The 9,327-nt window shown below is 35.0% G+C and overlaps 1 pseudogene; it reads right to left on the reverse strand.

Moving 5' to 3' along the window:
* Window positions 1-2,192: 2,192 nt before the first annotated feature.
* LOC122890285 lies at window positions 2,193-4,910 on the reverse strand (annotated as a pseudogene).
* Window positions 4,911-9,327: the final 4,417 nt, after the last annotated feature.

Consider the following 9,327-nt stretch of genomic DNA (forward strand, 5'->3'; position numbering starts at 1 on the left):
GGTCCATCTTCAATGGTCTTCTGACAAAGCATTATGTGGTGAAGAAGAGGTAAGAAGATGATAACCATTACAGTAATTGTAGCATTTGCTATAAGGAGTGAAATGAATTCTTTAAAAATTGGCTACTTTCTTCCTAGAAACACATATTAAAATTAGGGTAAACTATATCAAAATTTCTGAGTTAGGTCATTATTGGGGGAAACTGAGAACAGAAAATAAAAGTTTGTTTCACAAAATCTCATGATTAATAACTAATGCAGATTTCCTATCTCCCAAAGTAGTACCTGGTTAGATTTCCTGTCTCCCAAAGTAGTACCTGAACAAAAGAGTATTACAAAGTCTCCCAAAGTAGTACCTGGACAAAAGAGTATTACAAAGTCATTTTATAAGCTAAAAGCAATTAATTTAGTATGAATTAAATATAAACATTTTGACAAAACATAAGATTTAATTACCTTTAAAACAGTGCCTCTCTTTTGAAATAATTTTGGCTGATTTTTTATCCAAAATAAAGTAGGGTTTAGCATCCCATGTGCACATAAAACAAGCAGCCCTAAACAAATAGAATATTAGATATACAGAGCTATTTAATTTCCTTATCTTTGAATAGCTATTAAATATATGAAAATTTATGACAACAAAAGTGTGCAGTTTTCTTTATTCTGAGCCCTACTTTTAAACATCTTTACAAAGAAAAAAAAACCCTAAAATTAAAGCAAATAGGTAAACTGCTTTTCAGGATGTTGTTTATTTATATATTCATTTATAAAGATTTGTTTATTTTTTTTTATTTGAGAGTGAGAGAGAGAGAGCCGCATGAGCAGTGGCAAGGAGGGAGAGAGAGAGAGAGAGAGAAAGAGAAAGAAGCAAACCCTCTGCTGAGCTTACTCATGACTCCATCTCATAACCCTGAGATCATGACCAGAGCTGAAACCAAGAGTCAAATGCTTAACCAACTCAGCCATCCAGGTGCCCCTGGGATGCTGTATATTTAATTATAAATGCCTCAGTTTGATGACTGAATTTTTGTTTTTGTTTTTCTTTCATTTCTATCACATTCTGCAAAGGATGTATTAGACTCACTAAAATTAACATTAGGTCATGAATAGTGACGATTAACATTTCTGAACTTGTTTTACAAAAATAAGAGAATTATAGGAGAAATAACATCAGGCTTTACTTATTAGCAAAAAAAAATTTGCATTTGGACCACAAATTCTATAAGGTCAAGTGATATAAAACAAATTTTGGTAAAATTACCAATACCATGCATATTTGTCATTTTGAAAGTAAGTCAAAATTCTAAACATTTGGGATGCCTTGGTGGTTCAGTCGGTTAAGCCACTGCCTTCATCTCAGGTCATGATCCCAGGGTCCTGTGATCAAGTCCCACATTAGGCTCCTTGCTCAGTGGGGAGCCTGTTTCTCTCTCTGCCTCTAACTACCATTCTGCCTGCTTGTTCTCTCTGACAAATAAATAAAATCTTTTTTTTTTTTTTTAAGGTTCTGGACATTATGGGTAGAGATAAGGCCTAAAACTTACTTGTTGTTGGACATCTTATAAATTGAAAATTGAATCACCAGTGTTCATAAGGTAGTTAAATTGTTGACATTGTCTTTCCCCAGTCAAAATATGCTTATGCTTCTGTGCTTGAGAAACACAGATAATCAATTTCAATTTCTCTAAGCAATTTCTCCTTTTTTTCATCCTTTAATTATTTTGACCTGGAAACTTACCATTAATTAAAAAATAATGTATCTACACTGATATTTGGCAAACAATGGATCAATGTTACTGTGAGATGCATATATCATAGGCCATTTCCATTCATAAGCAGTTCAGTCATTTGGATTAAAAAAGCTGTACTTAATGGATGACTTAGTATTCAAAATGGTAAATTAGTATGTGTTTGTTTTAATTGTGTTGATAGTCAAAGGCCAGAGAGGTGAAATAAATGAGAGAAGGTGAATGAAATTGGTAAGTAATGGGGAGTGGTGGGGAGTGTGGCCAACCAAAGAACAAAGAATCTGCATGAAGTGCCACTCAATATTTGAGTAGTACAGATTGTCACTATTCAAGAATGTGGGCAAATTGTTGCCAGGTCTTTCTGTTTCAAGAGAAGCTGATAATAAGGGGTTTTTGTTTGGATCCTCAAGATTTTATTGTCTTCTTAGTATAAAAAATATGAAGCTTAAAACTGGATCACTTGGTCCTTTCTATTCTATATCCTCCCAATTCAAAATGCTTGCATCTCTTAATAGCCATCATTCTCTTAGATTTGTAGTAGCTGGGCTCAATACATTCAAACCTTAGCACAATGTTACTTAGCTTTAACCATTTTTTGGAAAATTGGCTTACTCTGCCCACATAGCCACTCTGCTTCTCATCATAACACTGTTTTCCCTGGGTATGAAGAGAATCTTTGCCTTTCTTGAACTGTGTCACTTTGTGATGTTGGTGCTTGCCACACTTCTTGCAGAAAGTCAGGCGACTTTTAGGAACATTTCCCTATTTGTAAGAGCTCTATCAGCACTGGAAAAAAGAGCCCCACATCTCTTTTTGTAAGAAAACATGGTGGGCAAAATAAAACATAGCTATAAACCAGATCCAAATCTCTCTCTTTTTGATCAATGAGGCAATACTCAAATATGTACTCTAATAACTGTATAGTCTTAAGACATATAAGACATCTTTGTAAGTTAGTTGTATGAGCTTCCATTCTAATCTGTGAGTGACCAAGGAGTATTGCAAAAAATTACTCTTGGCTGGGGACTAGTTTGTCATAAAAACTTGAGCCCTAAAAACAACTGTGCAGTACTGGCTTGCCAGGGAAGAAAACAAAGATTGTTATCCTAGTCCCTACTAACTTTTCCCTACATATATCTTACCAAGGTATCCTCCTGGGGTTTTCAAACATTTTCTCTTAAGAAGCCCAAATTGAGTGTACTGATAATGACAAAAGGGGGACTGAGACATGGAATCATAAGGGACTTTTATGTATACTTGAATTTTAAGTCTTTTAAGAACATTTGGGGATTTCCCCTCTTTTTCATGACATATCTGTGTCTGTGTATGAAAGTATTTTAAAGAATATTAAAATTACTCTCCTAAGAAAATGGGCCAGTTTATTTTGTGGCTTCCTAGGGAAGACAAAGAATTCCTTAGCTGTGGTAGACTGGAATAGTCCATAATGTGACTCCTAAGCACTGGTGCAATAGAGTGGCCAAGACCATTACAAACCAGACAATATCATTACTATTTTGTAGCTCATCTACATTTCCATTTTTTTCAAGCTCTGAAGAAAGCCAGGCAACTAATCGCCAAAAATATGTTATTTCCAGAAACCAGTTACAAACTGAATAGCACTAGTCTGCAACTTAATAAATGAAGCATAGTTTTATTTGTTCCATTGTCACATTTGTTACAGCCATTGGTGGTATGTATGCCAGAATTATCTCATATAAATAAATAAAAGGCTAAAAAGTATGCTCTTTTATAAGTCCTTGAACATTATATAGGAAAAAGGAGAAGTTAATATGAGCAATATTGGCTTTTAAGAAAAACAGACTCCAGCAACTATTTCAAAAGGCTAGCAACCTTACTTTTTTATTTATTTGAATCCCCTTAGCTATTATGAATTATTTAAACAATGTATATTTATACTGTATGAAACCCGATTGTGTGTTTATCTAGACACAAATTATAGGACAATGTATTTCATGTAGAAGTCCACTTTTGATGTCTATTTTTCACACTAAAAATCTTGAACCAGCATGGGTCAACAGTCTAAAAGTTGTACCAGTCCTTTTTATTGCAGCATAAAATTTGAAATATTTCTATGGAACAGGCAGAAGGCTAGTAATCTGTTATAGTGAGCATGAAGATTTTTCTTTTTCCTGTACTCTTGCATTCCTGCTTTTTGTGTAGATATAGTGAGTAATGACAAAATGACATCTAAGTATGTATATGTTCTCATTGTGTATGATATGCCTCCTTAGAGAATATAAAATTATATATAATAGTAGATAAGAGAAATAGTTCTGGAGTTAAAATGGGTAGTTTGTCCAAGTAACTCATTTTGAACACTTACCATTTGTGTGGCTTTGAAAAAGTTATCTAACCCCTCCAGGCCTTACTGTCTTCAAATGTAAAATGATAAAAATGGAAATTTCTGTTCCAGAAAGTTGTTACCAGAACGGAGCCAGGAGAACCATCGGAAGTACCACCCACTTGCTCCTTGTTAACTCCTATTATTATAATTAGCATTTAGTATTGATCTAAATGAATATGGGCAGTTGGCTTTTATTGAATCGTTTATTATAATGTCATTGTCAACCCTCAGTACTGAAATTTACCGTTATCTCACAAAACTTACTTCACCTCTCTGAGCCTCAGATACTTATCTGTAAAATAGTGCTAATAATATGACCTCTCTTGTTCTGGTTTCTTGAGGATAATGGAGATGACATCTGTCAAGTGTTTAGAACAGGGAAGCATATGGTAAATGGTAAACAGTATTAGTTAACATAATTCTTTTTTTTCCTACTAAAAGACTATAATCCAATGAATTAGGATTCAGTATTCTCATTTAATTTCTCTTCTTTCTATTATGCACTTTTTCAATTTCAAAGAAATTTCTTACATGAAAGTTAGTCATTATTTTCCCTTATACCAGCTATTAAAATTTTTCTTTCATACTAATAGGTAAAAAAACTGCATATTTGTCTTTGCTTTCTACCTCAAGACAAAATGGTTTTTGTTCGTTTGTTTGTTTTTGGTTTTGGTTTTTGGTGGTTTTTTGTTTTTTACATCATAGGAGCATGGATGACTGGGTTGTTTCTTTACCTCTGTTATCCTCCATCAAGGCCATACTGTTGAAACACATGAGTTGAAATTCACAGTAGACCATTGTTCTTAGCTAATAAAACACAGATGAAAAGCAGACCATTTGACTGCTATTGTATTTGTCAAACCAAACAAGCTGTTGCTTGAGTAGTATTAACTGACTGATGCAAACCCTTAGAAAGAAACTCCAGCACTGGCTGGCCCTGCTGGACTCAGGAGCCCTCCAACGGCAGGAGATCCACCACTTACACAAAGTGACTACATACCCCAGAGGCCCTAAGGAAGACCTGAGTGTGGGGACAAGGAAATGAGTCAGTGGCCAGTGATCTATGGAGTTTTCTCTTTCTACAGGACAAATCTATTCAACCCTACCTATCTTTGTACAAGTGCACATCCAAGTGATAGTATCAAAGCCCATTTTGTAGTTTAATCTCCAAATCTCAGCATTTTATCTTTTTATATGTTTTACTGGTCTTTCTCCACTACTACATTATATCTTTCATAAATAAGAATATGTATTTGGAACTCTAAACAAATTAAATATTTACAATAATGGAATTTTTATTGCCTCCAAGCTATACTCAATGTCTTTGAATATAACAGGTAATATTTAACTTTTTTTTTTTTTTTGGTGGGTAAGTGATAAAAGAAACATGTAATTCTGTGAACTTAAAAGTAATCTATTATGTTTTACTGCCTTTATCTTTAGGTTATTCCTCAAAACAATCCTTTCCCAATATTTATAATAGTCATTTATTGTTTCATATTGTTATTGCATATTGCCATAACAAAGTACTTAAAAGGAAGCACTCATACTCCATTCAATGTACACTTTAATTCAGTTTGTCAAGTATATTTGCAGAAATTAAATTGTCAGCAGGATGTGACTGATCATGTAAGTGCAGTTTATAATCTCAATGATTGTTAGTCATGTCTATTTATGTTATTAAATGTTAATATGATTCCCCCATCATTTATGTTATATTTTGTTCAATAAATATACATGGACAATTAGCATATAATCTGCAAAATGGGTTAATTCTCACAGTGTTTCATTCAATTTTCTTCTGTAATATTCTTTTATATCTCAGGTACTCACACACTGCTTGTGCAAATATTGATAAAAATATTTAGAGACTATACATGTGTGAATTAATAAAAGAAGCAGATACCTAGTACCTTAGGTATAGTATCCTTGTTTCTTGGCAGTGGCAAACAGTTCTCCTCACCTTTTTCCTACCCTCCATATACCCCTGCCTCTCTGTAGAACAGGGAATTATAAAGGGCCTAAAGTTACTTTGGCTTTAGGAATTTAGGAAAATGTCTTAGTATGTATGTCTCACTTTCCTCATTTATGTAAAGGAAATGAAACTCCTTTCTCCTCAGGTTTGCTCTGAATCTAAAATGAAAGGATGTGGGGTGACTGGGTGGCTCAGTGGATTAAGCCTCTGCCTTTTGCTCAGGTCATGATCTCAGGGTCCTGGGATCAAGCCCTGCGGCTTGTCTCTGCTCAGCAGGGAGCCTGCCCTGCTTCCCCTTCTCCCTCTGCCTGCCTCTCAGCCTGCTTGTGATTTCTCTCTGTCAAATAAATAAATAAAATCTTTAAAAAAATAAAATGAGAGGATGCATATAAGATAAATAGCACAGAATAGACGAATTTAATTCTCCTCCTCCTTTCTCATTTTGTTGAATCCAGTAATTAACAGTCACAAGAAGATCCCTTAAATATAAATTTAATTTGAGATGCAATTACAAAGATACATTGGCCTCTGAAAGAGAAACGGATGCTTGATGAAGGTGATTCTTACTGGAGTGAATAGAACCGCATGGAAGATTAGAATCTTCAAAGCCATGAGTGTAATATCAGCACACTGGTTCTTGCAGAGACAAACTGCATGGCATTTAGGGATTATAATACCAAAAAAAAAATCATAGATTTATAGTAGATTAAGAAATACTCTGGAGCAAACTAATTACATTTTTTTAAATGATAGAAAAAAGGGAAAGAGAATACCGCTTTTTGGTTGTAAGTTTAACTAACTCAAAGAATAGAACTTACAACAGCTTTGGCAAATTAAAGGTACACTGAGCTTCTCAAAAGTTACAGTGGATTTTGGAAGAGAAATCCATGATTTCACGTCATTCAGGACTATATATGTTAGTGTGAGGAAACTAAAAGAATGAAACCTGTACCATCTAAGCCATGTCCGGCTAAAAGAAAGACACACCATCCATGATCAAGTTTAGTTAAATGGCCAGGGGATGGGGTACTACCTGGAATCATGATGTGTTCCAAGAGAAAATTACAATTTTAAAACAATTATTATATCTAAGGAGAATGGGGGAGGGGATAAGTTAGGATGATAGATGGATAATTTGGAGAAAAAATAGAATACAAAAATCTGGAATACAGTAAAAAGCATTACATTTTCTTTTATATTACCTCAAATTTGTATATATTTATATGGTATTAAAAATGAGAGATTCATACACGTATGTAAATAAATGTGTTTGGTGAAAATAGCAAAATCCATTTGGAAGAGGTAATCTTCCAAATCTGAAAAGTGAATTGCTTTCTCAATCTCATTTTTTTTAATTGTGTTACATTAGTCACCATAAAATACATCATTAGACACAACAGGGGGAGTACCCTTACCAGTGGTAAACTAGGGATATGTGCCCCCCAACACACACACATACAAAAAAGTGAGAATTTTTTTTCCATAGTGACAGGCCAAGGCCAACCCTTGACAGAGGCAAAAAAGGAGTGTCTCTCTCCTTTGCTTAATCAACTATGTGACCAAAATTGTGCTCCATGCTCAACTAATGCAGAGATAGGGCTATAGCATTTCTTCTCATTTAAAATATCAGACTGAGTTTGGAAATTTGGTATGATTTGAGAAAGGGGGTGAAGATGTAGGGAAGGTGGTTTTTTATTCACTGCACAAATACTGCCTGCTCATCTGGGAACAATCCAGTGAAGCTGGAGGTTGCAAATGAGAAAGGAGAATCACAGGGGTCCCTATTAAATTCAGCTTCTACTCTTGATTCAGTTTTATCACTGGCTAAACAAAGCTTGGTTTTCAGGGATTCAGGTTTCATGAGTCCAGACCAAGTTCCTTCTACTCAATGAACTGGGTCAGTTTGTGACCAGTCTAACTTAAAATCTATGAGTATGACTTGTTTAATCTGTTGGGCAGATTAAGAGTCATTGAGGATTCCAAATCCTCATTTACCTTTCATTCTCTAATGCTCTGCTATCTCCAGCATGAGTGGAATTTGACTCACACACGCTTGGAAGCTCCAGATGGTTTTGCCTCTAAGATAGACTCAGTGTATTTCGGTTCCTACATTCATCATTTCATACTATCCTTGATTGAAACTGGACTTGAACAGAACTCTCCTGAGTTACCTCAGAGCTGAAAAGCTTAATCTAGTCACAGTTTATTAATGGTGACAGTAATACATAATGAAATGCCATTAATTCACACGTGTAATATTGGTTTCTAATTTGAGGCATCACATCTAATTATCAGTAGATTAGTTACTCAGATTCATAGCCTGGTGACAATGGGGAAAATGTGCCTACTTCTACTACCTGAACTGTCAGAAAATAGAATGATGTCTATTTCTTATGAGGGCAACTATGAAATCTCTGAAGCCTTCACATCGTTATAGATTTATGGCTCAGTCCATAAAGAGCTCAGGAAAATCAGCTCTGCTGCTTGTTATTTCTCTGTAGCTCTCATCCCAGACTGTGCTTGTAAAGAGCTTCGTCTTAGAAAAAGCACTTTATTTCAGTGCAACAGTTAGAGGCCATTATCCTGCTGGATTTGGGAGTAAAAGGGCATCAAAACATGGCAGCCATATTTCTAAAAGCCCTGACTTCTGAAAGTATAAAGGAGTTCAACATTTGATCAACCTTTTAGGGGGCATGCTTCTTATTCATGGCATGAATTCCTAACCTCTGACTCTGCGTTTGCTTAGCTAACATGGAGCGTTTGCACCCCAGAGCAATCTGGCTTCCACTTACAACTATTGTGTAAGGCTAGTTTCAGAAAGTGCTTTTGAATTCTGGGAAACTACAGTCACAGACGTATTGAAGTTACAACTACATATTCACAAAGACTGGCCTCTTTACAAAGGACTCTAAATGTTTGTAGCAAACATTGTGTATCTTGGCTTCAAAGCACCCACAGCCAGTCAGCGGGGAAGTATGAGGATGTCAGGTAAACATAATCAAACCATTTGTGGAAAATGTGAAAGAAGAAAGAGGAAGGGTAATGAAGCAGGGAAACAGCAAGGCTGTTTCCCAGTCTATTTAGCTAGATTGTCTGTCTCTAATTGTTTTTCTCCCTGGAGGTTAAAAAAAGGAAAAAAAAAAAAAAACAGAGAAAAGAGAAAGAGAATTTCAATATGATAAAACTAAGCTTTATCATTACCGCTTTCGATTCCTTCACAGAGAAATATGTACGTCATTA

Source organism: Neovison vison, chromosome 11 (assembly GCF_020171115.1).
Source record: "Neovison vison isolate M4711 chromosome 11, ASM_NN_V1, whole genome shotgun sequence".
In the NCBI taxonomy this organism is placed as follows: domain Eukaryota; kingdom Metazoa; phylum Chordata; class Mammalia; order Carnivora; family Mustelidae; genus Neogale; species Neogale vison.